General features: G+C 34.5%; 1 long non-coding RNA gene across 1 annotated transcript; it reads right to left on the bottom strand.

Moving 5' to 3' along the window:
• Positions 1–4,808: 4,808 nt before the first annotated feature.
• LOC129756546 (uncharacterized) lies at positions 4,809–6,100 on the bottom strand. Its single transcript, XR_008739485.1, has 3 exons — positions 5,649–6,100; positions 5,339–5,592; positions 4,809–5,239 (listed from the first exon to the last, which is right to left on the bottom strand). It is a non-coding gene; the product is annotated as an uncharacterized LOC129756546 (long non-coding RNA).
• Positions 6,101–7,335: the final 1,235 nt, after the last annotated feature.

Below are 7,335 nucleotides of genomic sequence, written 5' to 3'. Positions count from 1 at the left end.
CTGAATCTGAAATCTGAATCTGAAATCTGAATCTGAAATCTGAATCTGAAATCTGAATCTGAAATCTGAATCTGAAATCTGAATCTGAAATCTGAATCTGAAATCTGAATCTGAAATCTGAATCTGAAATCTGAATCTGAAATCTGAATCTGAAATCTGAATCTGAAATCTGAATCTGAAATCTGAATCTGAAATCTGAATCTGAAATCTGAATCTGAAATCTGAATCTGAAATCTGAATCTGAAATCTGAATCTGAAATCTGAATCTGAAATCTGAATCTGAAATCTGAATCTGAAATCTGAATCTGAAATCTGAATCTGAAATCTGAATCTGAAATCTGAAACTGAAATCTGAATCTGAAATCTGAATCTGAAATCTGAATCTGAAATCTGAATATGAAATCTGAATCTGAAATCTGAATCTGAAATCTGAATCTGAAATCTGAAATCTGAATCCGAAATCTGAATCCGAAATCTGAATCCGAAATCTGAATCTCAAATCTGAATCTGAAATCTGAATCTGAAATCTGAATCTGAAATCTGAATCTGAAATCTGAATCTGAAATCTGAATCTGAAATCTGAATCTGAAATCTGAATCTGAAATCTGAATCTGAAATCTGAATCTGAAATCTGAATCTGAAATCTGAATCTGAAATCTGAATCTGAAATCTGAATCTGAAATCTGAATCTGAAATCTGAATCTGAAATCTGAATCTGAAATCTGAATCTGAAATCTGAATCTGAAATCTGAATCTGAAATCTGAATCTGAAATCTGAATCTGAAATCTGAATCTGAAATCTGAATCTGAAATCTGAATCTGAAATCTGAATCTGAAATCTGAATCTGAAATCTGAATCTGAAATCTGAATCTGAAATCTGAATCTGAAATCTGAATCTGAAATCTGAATCTGAAATCTGATTCTGAAATCTGAATCTGAAATCTGAATCTGAAATCTGAATCTGAAATCTGAATCTGAAATCTGAATCTGAATCTGAAATCTGAATCTGAAATCTGAATCTGAAATCTGAATCTGAAATCTGAATCTGAAATCTGAATCTGAAATCTGAATCTGAAATCTGAATCTGAAATCTGAATCTGAAATCTGAATTTGAAATCTGAATCTGAAATCTGAATCTTAAAACTGAATATGAAATCTGAATCTGAAATCTCAATCTGAAATCTGAATCTGAAATCTGAATCTGAAATCTGAATCTGAAATCTGAATCTGAAATCTGAATCTGAAATCTGAATCTGAAATCTGAATCTGAAATCTGAATCTGAAATCTGAATCTGAAATCTGAATCTGAAATCTGAATCTGAAATCTGAATCTGAAATCTGAATCTGAAATCTGAATCTGAAATCTGAATCTGAAATCTGAATCTGAAATCTGAATCTGAAATCTGAATCTGAAATCTGAATCTGAAATCTGAATCTGAAATCTGAATCTGAAATCTTAATCTGAAATCTGAATCTGAAATCTGAATCTGAAATCTGAATCTGAAATCTGAATCTGAAATCTGAATCTGAAATCTGAATCTGAAATCTGAATCTGAAATCTGAATCTGAAATCTGAATCTGAAATCTGAATCTGAAATCTTAATCTGAAATCTTAATCTGAAATTTGAATCTGAAATCTGAATCTGAAATCTGAATCTGAAATCTGAATCTGAAATCTGAATCTGAAATCTGAATCTGAAATCTGAATCTGAAATCTGAATCTGAAATCTGAATCTGAAATCTGAATCTGAAATCTGAATCTGAAATCTGAATCTGAAATCTGAATCTGAAATCTGAATCTGAAATCTGAATCTGAATCTGAAATCTGAATCTGAAATCTGAATCTGAAATCTGAATCTGAAATCTGAATCTGAAATCTGAATCTGAAATCTGAATCTGAAATGTGAATCTGAAATCTGAATCTGAAATCTGAAATCTGAAATCTGAATCTGAAATCTTAATCTGAAATCTGAATCTGAAATCTGAATCTGAAATCTGAATCTGAAATCTGAATCTGAAATCTGAATCTGAAATCTGAATCTGAAATCTGAATCTGAAATCTGAATCTGAAATCTGAATCTGAAATCTGAATCTGAAATCTGAAATCTGAATCTGAAATCTGAATCTGAAATCTGAATCTGAAATCTGAATCTGAAATCTGAATCTGAAATCAGAATCTGAAATCTGAATCTGAAATCTGAATCTGAAATCTGAATCTGAAATCTTTTTTCAAGATAAGTTAACCACCGTTAATTAATTTTGTAAATTTATTTTTCGGCATATCGGTGAAAAGTAGTTATGAAATTGATAAAGATGGATAGGATAGAGAAGTGAGAAGAAAATTTACAGATGTTGAAAAGAGCGAAAGAGCATTTTTGCGAGGAAACTTATTAACGTACACGGAAAAAAATGCATGGGTTTTCCAAATACAGGATCATGATAATTTTACTATGTCCACGATCTTGTGTTTCCTACCACGATTTAGTGTTTTCTACCAGAAATCTGGTTTAAAGTACTACAACATAGTATTTTTACTATGCGAACTTTGACAGCTCATAGTAATTTTCCCGTGTCTAAATTACCATGCGCATGATATTTAGATATTGCTCGATTTGTGTTCTTGCAATTACTATGCGCATGGTAATCGTCTTTTGTGAAGTCGGAAATACTATATCCATGGTAAATTCTTCATTGTGCGCTTCGTTTGAATCTGTTTTGTTTTCTTTTCGGTCGTTCGTCGCGGGTAAAATTGTAAGCGTTTATTTTAACAATCAATTTGTGATCATAAAGCTGGCCTCCCACCCAGCCAACTCTCGGTCCCGGCTCAAATCGCAAAAAAATCTACTGGAAGTGCTGGAGCCGGAAGCCGATTTTATTCATTGGCACTTCGATTTCAAGAGGCACTTGCTCAAGTCCCAGACCCCCACCCCGGAAGTTTATCATCGATGGCCAAAAGGATTTCCGAAACATCCCAAATCGGTATGGAAAAAAATCGAGATTCAGCGGTTTAAGCGTAAGTTGAAATAATTAATATCAATTTGCCCACTAATTGATTTTTATAACAGAATATTCCTATTAATCATCAGATGTGATTCGGTCCGGCGTACTGCACTCATCCGAAAAGCAAACGTTTAATTCACCTGGATTTTCACGTAGGCGCTGATTACGTGAATTTTTGCTTGACTTACGTGAATCATTTGGATGTTAATACAAATTCACTTGATCCGTACGTGAAGTTCACATAGCCGTTTGCTGTCAACACAAAGACACATTCGATTTACGTGAAAATCCGGTGATCCGCCAAGCACAAACGGATTTGATACATTTTATGTGAAGTTCACGTAGCTCTAAATAACTTACTCATGTAAAATCTATGTGAAAGAACACCAGTTCTCAATATGGCTTCCATCCAACAGTTGTTGCAGGCAGTTAGAGAAATTACGGGTGATGGAACTGATTTTTCGTAAGTATATACCTAAATATTTTGTTGTGTGATTTTTGTTAACATCTTTTCCCTTTTCAACAGAATTTGGAATTGAACAGCTGGGACGAACAGGCAACGGATAACAAGGGACATCAATGGAATTGTCGCGGCGAAATATTTTTAAATAAGAAAGTGAAGTGAAGTGTACAGTGCGTGCTTGGTGTTATTTCAATTATTCCAGAAAATAAAATGTGTCTACAAAATCAAAACATTTTTATTTATTTGTTCGGAAATGACTAACTACATTAACCTACGTTCATCTTTAACAAAATATATGTGAAAGGCATGTAGCAAAACGAATCCCTATTCAAATTCGATCTGCGTTATTTCCACATACCCTTCAAATAGAACTCACCTACAGCGCATATGAAAATTACGTGAATTTTGCTTGCTGTGCGAGCTCTGATTGCTACCTGAAATTCACGTAGGTTCCACGTGATTTTCATGATGACAAAAATCCATGTACATTTTCACGTAGCGTTCATGTGAAAAGTTTTTTCGGTGTGTGCTTCACACGAAGAAAAGTTATGTAAGTGAAACACTACTTACACACAAAAAAAAAGCATAGTAAAATTACTAGATCCGTGGTTTAAACGAACAACACGCAACCATATTTTTGAGTCAATAATGTTTTGTTCTTGATATTACCATGCACATGCTTGTCCAACACCTCGCAAACAGAACAGAGCAGAGAACGAATTACACTTTTATCATTTCGGTTCCCGAGTGCACTGCTCAGCCGATCAACGTTCACTTATCTTTTTGCCGAGTGCGCCCGAATGCGGTTGCTCTGACGGTCGGGTGGACGTCGCTCGCTCTAAAGAAAAGAGAAGGAGCTGGCTAGAAAATTGTGCTCTAGCGACGCTGCTGAGTAGCTCAGTGTATCAAGCCAGAAAGATTTCAATGCAGGAATGTTTTCTTCAGAAAAGCCGTTATGCAGAGCGGAACAGAGCATCAGTCGAAGAGGTCCAATGTAGGTTTAGGTATGAACTATTTTTGTAGGTAGCCGGGTAGGGCACTTCCTGGCAAGTTATTTGAAAAACATGGGGAATACCGGGTCAATAATCTGAAATTTTCCATTCCAAAAACTGAGCAATATCCGTCAAAATCTGAGGAAATTCCAGACATTTATCTACACAGCAAAAATTAATTGCTGTAAAATTACGGCAAATATCCTGTAACAAAAAGGAGCAGGACATTTACCGTAATTTTACAGGTCGAAATTAAATTACGAGACAATGAATTTTATAGTGCTGTAATTCCAAATGAACCTGTAAATAAAATACAGGCTCGTTGGAAATTACAGTTCTGTTTTTTTTTGTTTGGTTCTGCCGAATGGTTATTTTTCGAATTTAATAAAAAGCAAAAAAAAATTGATTCGAATTTATATTTATTATTCTTTATCAGAATTGAATTGAAAAAAAATATACATACATAAATGGCTTACATCACTAAAATAAAAGTCACTCGTTCACAAAATTACACTAAAACCATTCGATCCATGGCCGAAGAGGACTTACTTGTACCAAAGACAAATATTTGTAAGACTTCCGGAATTCCCTGGAAATCTTGATTTTTTATGTTGCTGCAGTTTTTTCGTTTCTGTTCCTTTCTGCTGGCATTACTTTTGGCGTCATTCCGTGAGCTTCCATCGGATCAGGAGCAGAGACCAAACAGCTCGTTCTGTGGAAGCCGGATGGTTTTTTTCTTTTCCTTCCAAGATCCCGCGTAATTGCGATCCATTGCTGCTAGTACTGGAAAGAAAATAATTTGAAATTATATTGTAATCCTCAATAAATAAAAAAAATGTTATTATGGTTATTATCTGTTTTATGCAAAATCTTAACACTTACCAGTGAAAGCTACAATTGTTGTGACGCTCAATATTTCTTTTCATGAGAGAAGATGTTACTTTCCGGAACAAGGGCAGACCCGATTATGCAACGGCAGAGGTATCCTCCACATTTGGATTGTGAGATTCGCTGTCCTCTTTTCTACCGTTGGAATTATACACTTTCGGATCGTTGACCTCCTCCAGTTGGCGTTTTTATCCCGTCGTGCCTGCTACCGCGCATCAGTCACAGTCGGATTGATATCGATTTACATACTGCAAAAAAGAATGATAAGTCAATGAATATGGTTAAGTTACTGAAATAAACTTACTTGCTACAGCTGATTGTTTGGCCATGTTGGGGCAAATAGGCCGGAAAAACCGGAAGGAGTCTTCATAGTCAGCTGTTGCTAGGCTGCTGCTTGAAAGGGTGATGCTGGAAAACTGCTGCTGCTGATCGGGAGGATTGATAACATTTTCCTAAACATCCGTGCTTATTGGTCGCCTCGCATAAACGGTGAACGGTGCTGCGGGTGCTGCTTAATAAATCCTCCTTCGCTGCTTTATTTGACCGGTGGGCCTCGGCTGCACGACGGCGTAAATAAAATTTTCGACAACTGAGCAACTATCAGAGTTGCGGCACAAAACATCCGGATTAAAACGAAACACAAAACATCCGAATCAAAGACAAAAACGTAAACAAACATGCCCGTTTCTTGTTTTTGAAAACTAACTGGGATGCCAGGAGAATATTAATTGACTAGTCTAAAAGTAAATGAAAAACAGTTTATATTACAGGTGATGTCCTGTAACAAAAAGGAGCATGACATTTACCGTACTTTTACAGTTAAAAAAAAAATTACGGGTCATGAAATTACGCGACACTATTTTTTAAGACCTGTAAAACTACGGTAAATGTCATGCTGCTTTTTGTTACGGGACATATCCTGTAATATTAAATTATTTAACATTTACTTTCAAAACAATCAATTGAAATTTAAGTGTTTTTTACATTACAGGTTGTATTATTTTAAAAGCAACCATTTTCAAGTACACGTAATTGTCATTATTTTTTTCTGTGTAGTGAAGAAAAACGACTTAAATTTTTTTGTCGCAACACATCAGCAGTGTTAAATTTAAGTTTAAAGCATACGAAGGAAAGTTTTGGTTTGATTTTTTATGAAACAAACTTTCACAAATCCAATTTTCAACAAACAATTTTAAACTGAATTCGATTTTCTTGTTTCATTTTCCAAATAATCAGGGCAAAATCCAAGTAGTTTTTTCACAATATCCGGGCATCCGCTAATTGCTGTATACTTAGGTTTATGTACTTTAAAATCGTACGTGGGTAGCATTAATTTACAAAAGCAGCGATTCGCAAAGTAACATTTACTAAAATTATCCAAAAATCTTTGTCTATTAAACAAACCGTAATTATGCAGGGATCTGGAACAAATTTTAGTAATAAAATGCAAAACTTTCACAAATCTTAAAAATTTAGGATTTATCTTCCTTTACCGCTACGTTTTTGATATTTTTCGACCGAAGAAAGCTTTCGTAGCTAATCATTGATCCTGGTGCAGAACATCAATCTAGAGGAACTCGCTTAGGAATGACCAGATAGGTGTTTTATAAAATTTAAAGTCGAGAGATTCAAAAATAGCGCGATAATAACAATAACTTTTAGAAAAGCATTTTTCAAGTATTTTTTTTTAATTTAACCGTATCTCCTTGGGTAAAGATTGTAGAACTTTGACATGTTAAACAAAGTTGTGTATTTTATTGAGATAAATAACTTTGTAGAAAAAACTTAAGCTCTAAAATGCTTAACAAGAAAGTTATGATTTATATCACGCTATCGGTGGACCTCTAAACTTTATTTTTCATATCAAAATATGCGCTATATTATACAGAGCAATGTTGTCGAAGACACCAGCATTCTATCTTGACTACCATTGGTGTTATTAATTTAGTTCCGTTAGATTTATGTTCTGCATTGTAAATTCCGACGCACTT

This window comes from Uranotaenia lowii, chromosome 3, assembly GCF_029784155.1.
Source record: "Uranotaenia lowii strain MFRU-FL chromosome 3, ASM2978415v1, whole genome shotgun sequence".
Classification (NCBI taxonomy): Eukaryota; Metazoa; Arthropoda; class Insecta; order Diptera; family Culicidae; genus Uranotaenia; species Uranotaenia lowii.
Note: the sequence above shows the minus strand (reverse complement) of the source record. Positions and strands in the feature narration are given on the sequence as shown.